The sequence below is a fragment of the Megascapheus bottae genome, chromosome 2, assembly GCF_031878675.1.
Source record: "Megascapheus bottae isolate mThoBot1 chromosome 2, mThoBot2.hap1, whole genome shotgun sequence".
NCBI lineage: Eukaryota > Metazoa > Chordata > Mammalia > Rodentia > Geomyidae > Megascapheus > Megascapheus bottae.
In genome coordinates, this window is record NC_143510.1 from 36406311 (window position 1) to 36423399 (window position 17089).

At 36.5% G+C, this 17089-nt stretch overlaps 1 pseudogene; it reads left to right on the top strand.

Moving 5' to 3' along the window:
- The first annotated feature begins 7093 nt into the window (after positions 1-7093).
- LOC150066677 (small ribosomal subunit protein eS1 pseudogene) lies at positions 7094-7930 on the top strand (annotated as a pseudogene).
- Positions 7931-17089: the final 9159 nt, after the last annotated feature.

The window sequence follows — 17089 nt, forward strand, 5'->3', positions numbered from 1 at the left end:
AATCAGAAGTGTAGGATCCAAAGTCCACTTGTAAAGAGGTTTCAGAACCTCAAAATTTAATCTCCAGTTTTTTTTTAAACCAAGGTTAAGCTTACAATGAACAAAATGAGTAATTCTTAAGTATACTGCTTGATGGTCTTTGGATTATTAAGTGAATATTTTGTGCAACCAGAACAAAACCTACCTGGCAACACATAAAACCCTTTCGGCACCATAGAGGGGCCTTATTTCCATGCCCTTCCTCCTTATATATGTGTAAGATTCATTCATGATTTTGCATTTACCAGCATTTTATTTTTTGTACTGCTTCATAGTAGTCCACTGCAGAAGTACACTACAATTTTTGTTACCTTTTATATTGTTGGAGGGTTTTTAGATCATTCTCAACAGTTGGCCATGATAATGACACTAATTTGAAGGGTTTTATGTGTTTTGGTGGATACAAACATTTATTTCTGTTGCCTATAAACCTAAGAGTAGAGTTGATTGATAATGGGTTAGGTACTGGTACATGTTTAGGTTTAGGGAGATACTGCTTACGATTTTTCCATATGGTATTATTTTTGTATCTACCACCTGCCTTTGACAATTCCAGTTTCTCTTTGTGGTTATCAACATTTTATATTGTCAGCTACAACATCACTGGAATAAGCACAAATGCCATTGTATATAGCACTTATTGCATATGTACGGGAAACTGAAGAAAAAATACAATTGCCTATGATGTATATGTATATACATATATACTACTGGACCTGGGAGTTATCCCTCTTCAGCTCAAGGCTACCACCCTATCCCTTGAGCCACAGCATCACTTCTGGTTTTCTAGTGGTTAATTAGAGATAAGAGTCTCAGGGACTTTAGTGTCCAGGCTAGCTTTGAACTGTGAACCTCAGATCTCAACCTCCTTTGTTGTTAGGATAACAGGTGTGAGCCACCATGCCTGGCTTGGAATATGTTTTTTATGTCTAATCAGACCTGTGAAACTGAATCAATTGGCCCATAGGGAAGTGGCAGGAACATGGGTTTTAGAGTTAGAGGTCTACCCTGACAGCTCTATACTACTCAGAAATAATTGAATCAGCTTTGTATAATCATATGTGTTTTACATGTGTCCTATTCTTGCAGTGAAAAGCATTGCAAAACACATCATCTTAAAGAACTGAGGTAACACATGAAATGACACCTGTAAATTAAAGAGCTAATACCAATCTGAGACTCCATAAATATTCCTTTCCCCCTATTTAAATGGTCTGAGCATCAGCAAAAAAGAGTGAGGTTGCTATGACAAAATCCATATCAAGAGGCCACCTATTAGCACCTGATTTTTTACTCTTTCTCCTCCCTAAAAATCCTTCCAGTTGTCTGAGCTGGATTTCTGAATGCCATCTTAGGTTCTTTGCTTGGTCACTTGCTACATAGAATAATAACAATTGCATATACTATTCCAGTTTTTAATTTTCCAAATGCTGTGTGTTAAACACCATGATAAATACTGTATACTGTTTCTCATAGAAACCTGCAAGGTACATCATTATTTCTATTTCACAAATGGGCAGAAATCTAAGAATCAGAGATCAAATGTGTTATCCTGGATAACATAGAATATAGGTGTTAGAACTAAGACTTGGAACCAAATCTTCTTGACTCTCATGCTCATTTGATGAACCACAGTTTTGTGAATCAAAGTACCAGTGAGTCCTTTAGGTTTGTATCTCCTACCATCCCTGAATTATTTCATCTCTATCCCCCTTCCCTTGTATGTCATATGGACGTACACACTATTATGATTATCTGCACATCTTTCCTGTGCACAGTCATCGTTGCTGGCATTCTTAGCAAGCTCCCAAGCATATGGAGCCTTATTCAACAGACACTTGGGGTGACTCTAATGCAGTGGCTTCCAGGTTGTATTTGCACACTGCTGAACTGTCACTGCACATGTGCCAGCCCTTGGAAAGACTTCTCCTGGACAGACAGCTATAAAGCATGGTATCAGGTTGTACACACAATCTCATGTGTTCTGTCAGTGTTCCAGGTATTCACATCTCTGCCTACAGGTTAAATGTCATTACTTGGAACATGTTAAATAATACACTAACGCCTTCCCCTTTCACTTGAACTACAATGTAAAGTCATATCGTGTCAGTAAGAATTTTGATGAACAGACCCCAAATCTCCCTGGCCTTAGCCCTCAGTATCACTCATCCTGTTTGATTGGCTTGAAGCACACCACACATTTTCATAACTCAAGGCCTTAGCACTTATTACTTTCTATACAGAAATTACTTTTGTTTTGGATATGAGCATGACCCTGTGATTATTTCCATCCTTGTTCCTGTTCAAATATTAGTAAAAAGAGGGGCTTTCTTGAGTCCCTCTATGTATGTATGTATGTATGTATGTATGTATGTATGTATGTATCTATCTATCTATCTATCTATCTATCTATCTATCTATCTATCTGGTCTGTCCATCTGTCTGTCTGTCCCCTTCCTTATCTTTAGTACTTATTACCAGACTTACTGATACTCTTTGGTTATTATTGAATAATCAAAGCTGCTGTTGTCCAGTAATAAATAAATATCATCACTATTTTATTGGATTCAAAGAATGCCTACAGCAGTGCCTAGAAGTGTGTGGGATGTGGGGTGTATTAAGTACAGATGTGTAGAATGAGTGAACATCCTTTTACCAATATGAAAAGGAAAAGAAGAATAAGATCAGTCCTGTAGTCTCTGAGTGTGTGCATAGGCCCCAGTGGAGGATGAGATGGAGCAGTAGCCTAAAGAGCCGTGGGGTGTCTCTCAGGGTCCAGGCATTGAAGCTATGTACAAAAACGCTAGGCTGATTCTCTCTGCCAATATGTCTCAGGGGCTGATTAAAAATCAGCCAATAGAATGTATTCATTTGGGGACCACAAGCCACACCTGCTGGCTGAGTTTAAAAGCAGTTTTGAGACAGGGATGCCTTTAAATCTCTTTGTCATTTGATAGGAAATCATGAACTTGATTTGTGGGAGTCTTATCACATCATTCCAGCTCCTGATCAACTGTCTGTAGGTTATGGTGTGGTTTCAAAGCACTGTGCCTGGATGATAGTAAAGGGTCAGTGATGGCTGAGGGTAAGGCCTTGACTTGGCAGAGCTGAGACCCAAAGGTTATTGTCCAAGTCATTTTCTCAGTTTGCTGTACACGGCTACCAAGAAGGACCATGAAGGAAGAGTTGAATCTTATACATGGTGATACATGATGCATAGACTAGTTTTAGAACAGGGAAGAGCTGGGTCGAAATCTCACTTGTCCCATCCTGCTCCATATTTTATTACCTCATTTTGCAGTAGGCTTCTTTGTGTCCCCAACACACCTGCAGCTTGGGTGAATTAAGTGTCTCATATTTATGTATTTATGTTTATTAGCATAATATTAGTTGTGGTTTGGATGTTGAAGGGGTTTAAGTTAGAGCCTTCATTTTTTACAGCATAAGAGATAATCAAGAGTGATTCTTAATTGTTTTTAAATTAGGCAAAGGTAAATATGGCCACATGTTAACATCTGCTTTATCTGGAAGGTAAGTGCATATTTTCCCAAAGAATGTATCCTAAGTCAGAAATCAAACAGTTAATATGTATCCTGTTACTAATCTTGTAACATTATTAACTCTACTTGTGATGCTCAGTTGTTAGTCTTTCCTTGACACCCACCCCATCATCTTACAAAAGGTTTTTCCTTGCCTTTGGAAAGCAGAGATATGGGCTAGTGGCTTTTTAAAACTCAAAAATGACTTATTTTTGAGGACCAGTTAGGCTGTTTCTTCTTCTTCTTCTTTTTTCACAACTGCAATTCAGAATTAGTTACATCATTCAAGAGATCCACAAAAGCAAGGCCATGTTGTGTTTCATTGAGGAGTTTTTATCTTATAAGACACTGAATGAGCATTAACTAGTAGAAGTGTCCATTGTAACAGTGATAAGGCCGGGATATTTGTCCCTGTTAATCCTTATGATTTATTTCTATAATTCTGCCGTACAAATTTGCAGAATGAAATGAGCCTTATTCCAAATTCTTATCTAGCTAAATTTGCATTGGATTGTTCATACATTTCCAGCAAAACTCTATTAACCTTTCTGAAAACAAAAGAAAGGGGTGGGGGAGGCAAAAAACAACCTCTGAAGAGTGACAAATATCCTCAGGAAAAGAATTCCTCTAGCTAATCCATGTCTATCTGAAGTGCCACTTGCCAATGTGATACGGGTTAAACTGAAATCAATACGATTCCCAAACATTTGTTTCTTATTGGAGAAATAATATTCTTGAGTCAATTTCATTATCAAAGGGTATTTTCCCTCTTGTATTTTAGTAGTTTCCTATATTTTAAGAATATAGGAGTTAGAGCATCTAGGATTTGAAACCAGTTCTACATTCTAAGTTTTGATTTCATGAAAATCAATTATCTAGCTAGACATTACCCAGGCCCTGAGTCTAAGTCCCAGAACCAGAATAATAATAATTAAAGGTCATGTGGATATCTGCCAGTGTAACTAACTGAGTTTCCTGTGATCCTATGTGAGGGAATCCCAGTCTTGGGTCGGAAAGCTGGGCATAAAATATTCCCTTTGTACAAGAAACTCACACCATAAACATACATGTGCAGCTAGGTTCTCATGGGACAGTGTTGTTTATCTCACCTGTGCTGGCAGCCCAACTTAACTAGGAACTTTCAAAAAAAGCATTGAAGAAAAGAAAGTTTCTGAACTTGAAACTTTTTTCCTTAGCTCAGTCTCCTTTATGACTATCAATCTTATAATAGAATGAATTTATATTTTCCTCTTTGAAAAATGGCAAAATAGCCCTCTAATAATCTGACATAAAAACCCATTTCATTTAGAAATGTTTTTCTTTTTTATGATCTACAAATGCTTAAAAGTATATCTTTGGTTCCACATAGACAAATATACACATAGCTTATGGATAAAGGAAAGAATTATTATTTTTTCTTTTCACATAAAATAGTCTTCTTTAGGGGCCAGGAGTTTGGCCTAGTGGTTAAAGTGCTTGCCTAACATGCATGAAGACCTGGGTTCAATTCCTTGGTACCACATACGAGGAAAAAAGCCGGAAGTGGTGCTGAGGCTCAAGTGGTAGAGCTCTAGCTTTGAGAAAAATCCAAGGACAGTGCTCAGGCCCTCAGCTCGAGCCCAGGACTGGCAAAAAAAAAAATAGTCTTCTTTCAATGCTTCTTTGGAGATAGTCACTTTGATAGAATCACATCTTAAATTAATGATTTAAGCTGGGTGCCTTGGCTCATGCCTATAATCCTAACTACTCAGGAAGCTGAGATCTGAGGATCACAGTTCAAAGCCAGCCATGGCTCTAAGAAGTCTGCAAGACTCTTATCTCCACTTAATCACCAGAAAATTGGAAGTGGCACTGTAGCTCAAGGGTTAGGGTGGTAGCCCTTAGCTGAAGAGCTCAGGGACAGTGCCCAGGCTCATGGTTCAATTTCCCTGGCTAACAAAATAATAATAATGATGATGATGGTTTAAAGTTATCGAATAACAAATTTGCACTCCCACTAACAGTAAAGCAGTATGGCAGTTCCTCAAAAGACTAAACATAGAGCTCCCCTATGACCCAGCAATTCCACTACTAGGCATTTACCCAATCATCCAGAAACAAGGACATAATACATCCACTAGCACAACAATGTTCATTGCAGCACTATTTACCATAGCAAAGATATGGAACCAACCTAGATGTCCCTCAGTTGATGAGTGGATCAACAAGATGTGATATTTGTACACAATGAATTCTATGCTGCTGTCAGAAAGAATGACACTGCCCCATTTGTTGGGAAATGGAAAGACTTAGACAAAATCATATTAAGTGAAGTAAGCCAAACTTAAAGGAACATAGGCTCAATGGTTTCGCTCATTTGTCCTAATCAGTAGAAACCTTGGGCTCTCCTAGCAGAGATTTGCAATAGAGCAAAACCTTGATACAAAAGGCCATATAGTATGACGCTAAATGAAAGGACCTCTCGGATACAGAAACATAAGCCATATAATGAATGATTGTTGACCTTAAGGTACTATGTTATCTCTCATCTCTTTTGCTGTCCCTTGGTTATCTCATATTGTTAAAGTATCTCACTTTGTTACCTGATATATCAGATATATTTGTATTTGATTATTTGAAATTGGATAGGGAAGGGGGAAAACAAGATGAAGGGTGGGTGTGGGGGGGAGGGAAATGGGGACCAAGACATGTGAAAGGGTATCAATGTATGTGAATTAATGCACCTTCTATCTGGCAAATATCATGTAACCCTTCTATTAATTACAATAAAAATATATGAAAAAAATAAAGTTATCGAATAAGAAAAATATATACAGAATTAATTACTAAAAATAAATGTTTTATGTATTTGAAGAAGGAAGGGCTATTAGTAGGAATTTGGATTTGTGGTTTGAATCAAATGAAAATAAAAGTCAAATGTGATGGTACCCACCACAAACATCAGATTTGTATTTCTGTTACCATGCAGCTCATTTATACACCTTAGATACAGATGTCCTTAATATCTTTTACATCATGAGAATCTGGTAAAGCCCCCGGGTTACTTTTCAGAAAAATGTTTTCAAAAGTATACAATAAAGTACACAGTATCAGATTGGGGTTGTAGAATTAAGTAGTAGTAGAGAACCTTCCTAGCAAGCATCAAAGCCCTGAGTCTAAAAAACAACAAAATGAGAGAGCAAACAAAAAAATCCCTAAACCACTATGGTATTACAAAGGTCAACAACTGCAAACAGTTATCAAAATATTTTAAATGATGATATAGTTACATACATGCATGCATACTTAAAAGCACATCAAATAACAAGACCTAAAAGTTGAATAATTAATGTTGGGATAAAAATGATTGGCATTTTCTGATGTCAATAATCTGGTGCTGTGGCTCAAGTGGTAGAATGTTAACCTTGAGCTGAAGAGCTCAGGTACAGCACCCAGGCCCAGAGTTTAAGCCCTACAACGTACCAAAAAAAGTGTTATATAAAATTGATAGGAATACTTTGCCCTTTTGGCTCTCTGACCAGCACCATGGCGGTCGGCAAGAACAAGCGCCTTATGAAAGGTGGCAAAAAAGGAGCCAAGAAGAAAGTGGTTGACCCATTTTCTAAGAACGATTGGTATGATGTGAAAGCCCCGGCCATGTTCAGTATCAGAGATATTGGGAAAACACTAGTCACGAGGACTCAAGGAACCAAAATCGCATCTGATGGCCTCAAGGGTCTGGTGTTGGAAGTGAGCCTTGCTGATCTGCAGAATGATGAAGTTGCATTTAGAAAATTCAAGCTAATTACTGAGGACGTTCAGGGCAAGAACTGCCTGACCAACTTCCATGGCATGGATCTCACCAGAGACAAAATGTGCTCCATGGTCAAAAAGTGGCAGACCATGATTGAAGCTCATGTTGATGTCAAGACTACAGATGGTCATTTGCTTCGTCTGTTCAGTGTTGGCTTTACTAAAAAATACAGCAATCAGATCCGCACGATCTCATGTGCTCAGCATCAGCAGGTCCGCCAGATCCAGAAGAAGATGATGGAAATCATGACCCGAGAAGTGCAGACCAATGACTTGAAAGAAGTAGTTCATAAGTTGATTCCAGACAGCATTGGGAAAGACATAGAAAAGGCTTGCCAGTCTATTTACCCACTTCATGATGTCTTCGTTAGGAAAGTGAAAATGCTCAAGAAGCCCAAGTCTGAATTGGGAAAACTCATGGAGCTTCATGGTGAAGGTGGCAGTTCTGGAAAAGCTACTGGGGATGAGACTGGTGCTAAAGTCGAGCGAGCTGATGGATATGAACCACCAGTCCAAGAATCTGTTTAAAATTCAGAATTTTAGTAATGACAAATTAAAGGCCTATTTGTGAAAAAAAATTGATAGGAACATAGGTCTTCTATTGGTGACAAAAATCACAAGTTCACCTATTGTGAAGTTGCCTACATTTCTGAGAGGGGTAAATTCTAAATTGTAGTGAATGCTATTATGCTTTAGCTGAATGTTACAGTAATAGAAGATGATGCTGGTTTGTCTTTTTTTCTGCCAAATGAGACTATTTTTTGTTCCCTTCCTGTCTCTTTTCTATTTTAGGACAGTCTTTTGCTTCAGTAGAAATAATACTACACAACTACTTATCTAGCTACACTGCATCCTTAAGGAAAAAGTAATGATACATATTTACACATATATAATATACATATTATATAAAATATATTATATACATGTTATATAAATATTTTATATATTATGATCTTATCAAAATGAAAAAGATTTTCTGAGTCTGGTCAAACAAATGAGTAGTACCTTTTACTATCTCATTACTTAGTTATTTTTGTGTTGTCCATTGAAGCCTAAGTGACTCTTGGAACAAAAAGAAATGAGCAGTGTTATCGGATGTACGAGAGAATGCAAAATAAATCTAAAGGTGTACCTTGAGAAGTAGGTGAAGAAATGTTTAATATTTATCATTTCTCTCTGAAGTAAGCTTAGTTTTATGAAGACATTGTCGTATGTTCAGTTTTTTTTCATCTTCATTTCTGTTTCTCAGTGTTGTAGAAATGTGAAGTTGTTCAAAAATAATGCTGCTCTTGCATTTAAAATTATGGAAATTTCTGTTTTTGCTTTAGAATGAAAGCTACGTTAATTACCTTGGTTTTTCTAATAATGTTCATTATGGAACATTTGCTAATGCAATCTGTCCATAGTAGCTCACAAACAGCCCTTGTAGGACAACATGTGCATATGTTTAGATTCTGTGCTCTTTCAATTTGACAATATTTGTAAGCAGCCCCTGTTGACAGACACGGCTGTAGGTGTGCAGAATGCAACAAGGAATAAGAAATCACCCATCTCCTGATGCACGAAGGAAGAAATTCACAAATGCCTAGCAGAAAGAGGTGAAGTAAGAGCCATAATTACAGGTGCTAAGTGTCTGGTCCCCTTTTCTTATTCTTCTTGCTGCAGGACTGGGCTGTATAACTGTAGAGAACAGAAAATTCCAACTCTAAAGTGGCTTAAAAATCATGCCCTTTATTCTCAATTTTCCGTGTTAGAAGCGAGGCAGCTCAAAGATAGAGGAAATCAATGGCTCAGCAGTACTTTTTAAAATTCAGATCCCACCCCCTACCCCATATTTTTGTGGTATTTTAAGTTAGCTACGTAAGTTTGTGCTCACTTTTTCTCAAGTTCAATCATTTGCAGAAAACGGACTTGACAGCTTCTCAAAGTAGAGACTGTCGTTTTTATTTTGGGAACTTTCTTAGGAACCACAAAAGAAAAGGGAAGTGAAATAAAACAACCAACTTACCTCCCTGCGAATGAAATAAAGTAAAACTCTTTCATGAAAGAATCCGGGCAATGGCCCTTCATCTTTCCTTGCAAGTAATGATTTCACCAACTGTCTACAAATGCAATGGCATCTCCATGACTGAGCTACACTGATCAGTATCCATAACATTTCTGAGATTGGAGAGGGGTCCAATCCCAGTGGACTGACAGCCATGGCTAGAATCCTGATAGCAACTGAAATTCCTCATGGAGAACATTGAGGAACACTGGGAAGACAGCTGTAGCAGCCATGATTATTTTTGGCTTAGGAAACAGAATCTCAGTGATGTTAGTAATTCAACCAACATCACCATCTCAGCAACAGTAGATCCCAATCTCCTATACATGGAGGTAGAATTCTGAAGACTTGGCATGATTCCAATGACATCCGTACTTCAATCGAAATATGCTCAAATATTCTACCTTTTTATCCAATGATACCTTTTGGGTTATATCTCAGTCATTTTGCTTTCTACATCAGATTTTGTTTCTTTGAAACTGCATATGGTAAATAGAAATACAGTTTATTTCTTTTCTCCTTATCTGCCACACCTGCTCATGACATTTTTTTTCACTTTACAAGAATAGCAACCCTAAACTTCACGTGTAAGTAGCAACGTCCCTAACTACTAGTGTCATGCTTCTGTAGGACATGTGTTAACAACTTGTTGAAGCCATCAACAGAACTTTGAATGCCCTTTTAAGTTGTATGATTAATTCACAACAACACTGGCATTCTGATTAGTTGGGGGGAAGAGTGAAGGCTATGTTGATCAGAATATTCATTTTCTTCACTTTGTAATGAGGTGCAGACAAAACAAATGAGTCTTTTATACTAACTGCTTCTTATAGATTTCCTTTTGTCCATAAGCCCTCATGTAAATTGTGGCTGGAGATAGTATATGAAACCTAGGTTTTGTTATCCTTTCCAAATCTTTAGCCAATTTTGCCACTGAACAAACTCTAAACAAATGCATTCATAACACACATTGGTTACTACATATTTTAAAATAAAGTAATTGAAAGAAATCATTTAATATTTTAATTCATACCAAGTGCTCTGCATAGAAGAAACAGTGATACCACTTACTCAGCAACTTGGACTTGGTCCTTATTATCTTATTCAATCAATTGGCCAGGAAGTTATGAAAGATAATTTACATTGTCATTGTTTCCATTCTACTTGGACTTTGCAAGCCTTAGCCACCATTTACCACCAATCTACTTTTTCTCCCCTGCAGTCCACGCTACAGCCAGAGATCTTTTGAATAATGTTAAGCATTCTCTGTACTTCATTTTATCTCATGTTCTCCCATTGCCTTCAGAGTAAACATCTGCACATGGATGATGAGTTGCAAGTGAATGGTTTCCTTGCCTGTGTAAGAGGGTTAACCAGTGTCTGTCAATAGCTGAATTCAAAAATATATTATTTTTTTCTAAAAGATCCTTTTTAAAATGATAGAAACCAATCTCTGTCTGATCCCTGCTTACTTTGACAAAGAAAACAAGATGAATTTGTGCTTAAGGACATACTCTGCTTGCCAAATTTGATGTCAGATAATTTAATAATTGTATACATGATTCTGCATTGTTTTATGGAGATCCTTGTAAAATGAATCCTTACAAAAGTGAATGACCCAAAGGCTTGAATGAACTTGTGTGTGCTTCTGAACATGGAAATAGATGTTGTGTGATGCTTGCCCCAGACCAGAAAAAAAAAGATAGCTAGGTAGGTAGACAAATGGATAATCAGATGAATGGATGGATAATAGATAGACAAATGGTTAATAGAGAAATAGATAATATAGACAATGGATAATAGACAAATTGATGATTAATAGATAGATGACTGTTAGAATTTTAAGCATAAAAGTAGTAGGAAAGGAAAATAACACAACCAATATTTTTGTGGAAATGAAAAGTTTAGGTATTTCATCTGCAGAAATTTCACCTTATCAAGTTAAGTTAGTTTTGTTTCTAACTAATGACACATTCATAATATTACTGTGGTTTTAGTTGGTTATACAGAAATACAAATGCTTAGCATTAATTAGGTCTTGGAACTTTGTGAAGCAATATATATATATTTATATACATATGTGTGTGTGTGTATATATATATATATATATATAACTTTGTGTAATCAGAATGTTTTAAGTCACATTAAACCCCTTCTTTGCAGATTAGAAATGCTTGACTTGGCTTGTTCTCTTGTATAAAACAAACAGTTTAAATACTTCCTTCCATAAGCATTCCGTTAATTGCTTTTCCCCTTTGGTGCGGAATCCACTAAGAAATCTGGTACTTCCTAAAGTATCATTTTACAGATCCACAGAGGCTCTGTGAAAGGTGTTTGCTTCTGGTTAAAACCTTCTATAGTGGTTTCTTTTAGTCTTTATTAATTCCTACTACAAGATTTAAGGAGACCTTTTTTAAAAAATTTAGGAATACAAAGAAAATTCAGGATCATGTCCAAGGGCTGGCAAAGGAACTATAGTTACTGAATAGGATAAACCAATACAATACAATTTTATTTCTGAAGAGATGATATTACCAGATAGGGATATTTGAAAATTAAAGTTAGATGTGGCATCCACATATCCTCAGGTTTGCGGGGGTTTGATCTATTTATTAACCATGCAAAAATATATTGCTCTTTCTTAATCTGATCAGAATTGATTCAGCCACCAGAGCTCCTCCCTATGCTTTGATGTAATATATTTTATTTTCAAGTGCTTGTTTCATAGAGATAAGCCAACAAAATAAGGTTCCTACTTCCCTCCTCCCTGAGTCATGTTTTTGTTTAGTTAGCCAGCGTCAAAGGGAAGATATTAAAATGATTAATCCATAAAATTCCTTTTGTATCTTAAATGACTAGTTATTGTGGGAGCTGAATTCAAACTCTTATCTGAAATATGAATGCAGCAATATTACAAACTTATGATTCATTCTGCACTACTTAATCACTACAATCTACAGATAAGTCAGCTGCTGAATCTTTGCCTAATTTCATAAATAAATTCTGGTTCTCATTCATTTCCCTAGGACTATGCTGCAAATAGATGTTTAGAAAATCCAACCAAACAAATACTAGCCTTAGAAGTGCAATGATCATTTTTCAGCGATATCTCAAAACTTGCCAGTATTCTTTAATGTTTAGTTTTTGAAGTGAGTACAAATGAAGAGCTTACTGTGTCTATCTCCAGCTATACTGCAGAACAGCTTTTTTTTTTTCTATGTATGTGATACCAAGGAATCGAACCCGGGTCTTCATGCATGCTAGGCAAGCACTTTAACCACTAGGCCAAACTCCCGGCACTGCAGAACAGCTTTAAGGACAGAAACATGACTGGATTTGGGGTTGGAATATTAAGCTAGGTACCTAGTACTGTAATCTGTGATCTATGCCACTCCATGTTTACAGCATCAAAAAAATATTCCCATCCAGTTATCACACAGGAAAACATGTCATTAACTAGTATATTGTATAATCATGTCATATTAGAAGTACAGGTACACACGTGTCTGTCTTTACACACACACACACACACGCACATGTAGATTTTTTTTAAATGTGACACGCAATGTTTACCAGTGGGAGTATTTTTGTCATTTGTACTTATTTTTCTGAAATAAACAGATAATTTAGATAAAGTCATAAACACAGACATATGTTAGAGATTCCAATTAAATCAAGACATTGCTCATTTCTTCACTCTGAAATCCTCGCCCCAGCCCCTCTTTCGTTCTTTAATTTCTAGGCCATGACTGAGATCCTGGGATCAGCCTTCAATTAGGGACCCATCCTTCAGTCCTTTGTGTTTCAGTACTTTAGCAATCGTAACAAACACATCTCAATTCTCTTCTGTGGATGCAACATACTTCTAACTAGTCACTTCTTCCCTTCCTTTTATCCTCTAACACATTTTCATAAAGATCTCCCAATCACCAATCTAAGCAGAGTTGTCTAAGGCATACAGCACACTTCCTTTTGTTCCAGAAGGTTCTATTGTGCTTTGCAGTCTGCTCTGGAAAGCCAAGCTCTCCACATAGATTTAACCCACTCACAGAACACACCCCAAATTTGGCTGCTTCCTCAAGTACCATATTCCATGAGTTTGTCGCATCTCTGCATATTTGAAAACTCTCGTCATGCCTTACCATCCAACTATATATCCCATTTGCCTTATTTCTAGGATGGCTCTTTCCTACTTGCAATCCTAGATTTTGTTTGAGTTTATAGATTTCTTTATATTATTTTTGAACATTTACTGTGGTGCAAGAACTAATCTAGAGGCTCAAACAGAGAGATAAACAAGCCAGACATATCCTTGTCCTTGAGGAATTTAATATTTCCATTCCTGACATTTTCCTTTATTTATACTATTGACTTATGTGTGAGCATGACTTACCTATCTTAACCTCCTGAAATACCACATATACACTGATTGAAGGTACCTTTTGTGTGACTTATGTTTGATTCTCTCATGGAGACTATCATATGTTTTTACAAGTGGTAGATATTCAATACATATGTTGTTATGAGAGAGGATAAAATGCTTTATTCTAGCAATATAGTTATGTGGGTTATAATCTTGGTTGATACTGTTTAAAAAGCGATTTCTTACTAGTACTAGTACTAATTCTTTAAAGTCATGAGAATTAGTTATTTCTATTAATGGTTACAATTAGGAGAGTTAGGAGATGATATGAATTCTTTAAGTAAAACTAAAATCCAATCTTTTTCTTTCTTTAAGTGAAACTGATGTCCAAACATTTTCTTTCATGGAGTAAGTCACACAATCTCTTCTTGATTATTGGGCCTGGAGTTCAATATGCATACAATTGCTGTTTACTTTCTGAGTGTTGGTCTACAGAATTTGGAAGTTTAACAATATGTTGCATGTGAACATTTTAGTGTATTATGGTCTGTAACTACACATATACATTGATCTCCAAGTTGTACCATGAAGAAAAATATAGGGACTTCCTATAATTTCCTCTTCTTTCATTGCTAAATAAATTATCTACTCAGAGATTTCCCTCAGAAAAAGTAAAAGTCTATCATTTAACAAGCATCTCTATCTCTATTATAATTTTTCTCCATTTCAAAGAAGACAATAATGGTTTTACATTTTTGTTTTTGTTGTTTTTTGCCAGTCCTGGGCATGAGCTCAGGGCCTGAGCACTGTCCCTGGATTTTCTCAAGGCTAGGGCTCTACCACTTGAGCCACAACACCACTTCTGTTTTTTTGCTATGTATGTGGTACCGAGGAATCGAACCCGGGTCTTTGTGCATGCTAGGCAAGCACTCTACTACTAGGCCAAACTCCTGGGCCCTGGTTTTACATTTTATTTTTATTTATTTATTTATTTATTTATTTATTTATTTATTTATTTTAAGTGAAGGGGCTGGGTGATAAAGGATATCTATACTCAAGGTCTTTTAACAAGCTTATATATGCTACCTGAATTCATAGTTTAAAATTTTATCTTGCTGTTTTAAAATGACTCCTTAGTGTAATAGGGTTAGCCTAAACTTGCTAAGCCTATTAAAAACAACAATAACAATACACATATCCACACACACCCACACACAAACACACACACACACACACACACACACACAACATTCTTATTATATGAGAAATCTGCGTCTATCTGAGGATTTGGACATACCTATATGATTTGATCTGTGTGATATTTGATCCTGAAAAATTCCATCCAAATTAATTTTGCATATCCTCTTGTATTTCAAACACAGCTGAAGAGCTTGTGATTTTCTGATTTTAATGGGATGCAAGACTGCAGCAGAATTGTAAGTGCCTCAAGCATGGGAATCATATATTTGCTATAAGAGTGTGTTTTAAAGGAAATGTAAACATGTGTTGACCTAATTACTCAATTTTACAGTATTACATAAAACAAAGAGTTCTTTTGTGGTATAAATATATGTTGGTCTGAGAAATTAGTTTTAATATGCCTGTGAAAATTTGGGTCATTTCTTTCTCTTTTCTTTTTGACAATCTTAGGGCTTGAACTCAGGGCCTGAGCACTGTCCTTGGGCTTTCCTCAGGGCCAGCACTCTACCACTTGAGCCACAGTACCACTTCCAGCTTTTCTACATGGGTGGTATGGAGGACCAACCCAGGTCTTTGTGCATGCTAGGCAAGCACTCTAACACTAGGCCAAACTCCCGGCCATTTCTTTTATATTAATTTGAAATTAATAGAAATTAGTAGAAATTGCTATGTTCTTCTTTCTCCAGAGGTGTTTATATATATTTAAGTATATATATATAAGTGTATACATATAAACATTATATTTTAGTGTTTATGCTCAAGGTATTTTGCATATGTTCTTTGATACATCTCAGGAAGATGGCTTCTTTTCTTTAATGCTGAATTTGTAAATATACAAGAGGACTGTTGGAAACTCAGTGTGATGTATATACCTGTGATTCCAATACCCAGGGGGCTAAAACAAGAGGATCACAAATCTAAGGCCAGCCTGGGAATACATAATGAGACCTTATCATCAAAACACCTCAAACTATCAAAAATCAGGGGAAAAATATGGTAAGAGAAAGAGTGAGGAGGAGCTAAAAGTGCAGGTTTTCCCTTTCTGTTGCTTATTGTTGGAGATCAGAAGTCACAGGAACCTCTTACCACTATTTTGTTTCAGGACTGGCTTGTATGGACATGTTATCCAGCAGTAATATCCTGATGTCTTATTTAATCTCCACTTCTAGGATTTGGCCTCTGTATTTTTTCTTCAAGTCGTATCCTGACAAAACTACTGCCATTGCCCTTGCTTTTTTGTCTTTGCTATACATTTGCTTCTCGACAGGCTTAAATAATGGCAAAAAAAATGGTTGAAATGATTTATAGCTGTAGAGTGATGTCTTCATTTCCCCTATTCGCATTCCTTCTTCTTCTTTTTTCCCCACTAATGGTCTGGTGAACACCTCATGTAGGTGCATTTTATTAGAGAGTATATTCCCTCTAAATGCGGTTCCAAAGATGAAAGAAATGGGCCATAATCATATAAACGTAAAGTATCTCTTTGCAGAATTTACAAGAAATGGAATGTCCTTATCCCTGAGGCATAGAACATAAGAGACTTTTTTCCTCTCACTATAAGATTGCTCTTTATACTAATGTTGATTAGGTGTATCACATCAATGGCTGTTGTGACATATAGGAAAATGAATGATTCGCCTGCACATCTATGCTGAAAGGTATAAATGTCTGTTTCTAGTTATCTACAATTTTCTTCTTCCTGTTGAGATAGGATAGATTGGTTCCCAGTCTCTATGGATTGCTTCACTCCTAGTTCATAAAACTGCAATTAATAATGGTGAGCTAAGATCATTCTGGATTTGATCTACTACCCTATCATCATTGAAAGAGAGTCTTTAAATCTGCTATTTAACAACCGGTAGAGACTTTGCATTGATTAATTCATCTGGTCAGGGTCTGGAGGTTGACATGGTATCTTCTGGGTCTTCCATTGCACTGAGATGAACTTACTTCTTTATAGTCTGGGAGAGAAATTTCACTGCGAAAGACATTGCAGCTGTAGAATTTTACACGTCTGGATTCTATTTCGTTGTCCTGTGAGACACAGACCTATCTCATCTTTTTCTGAACGTTCTAAACATAAAACAATCTTGTCACACAATCAAAATA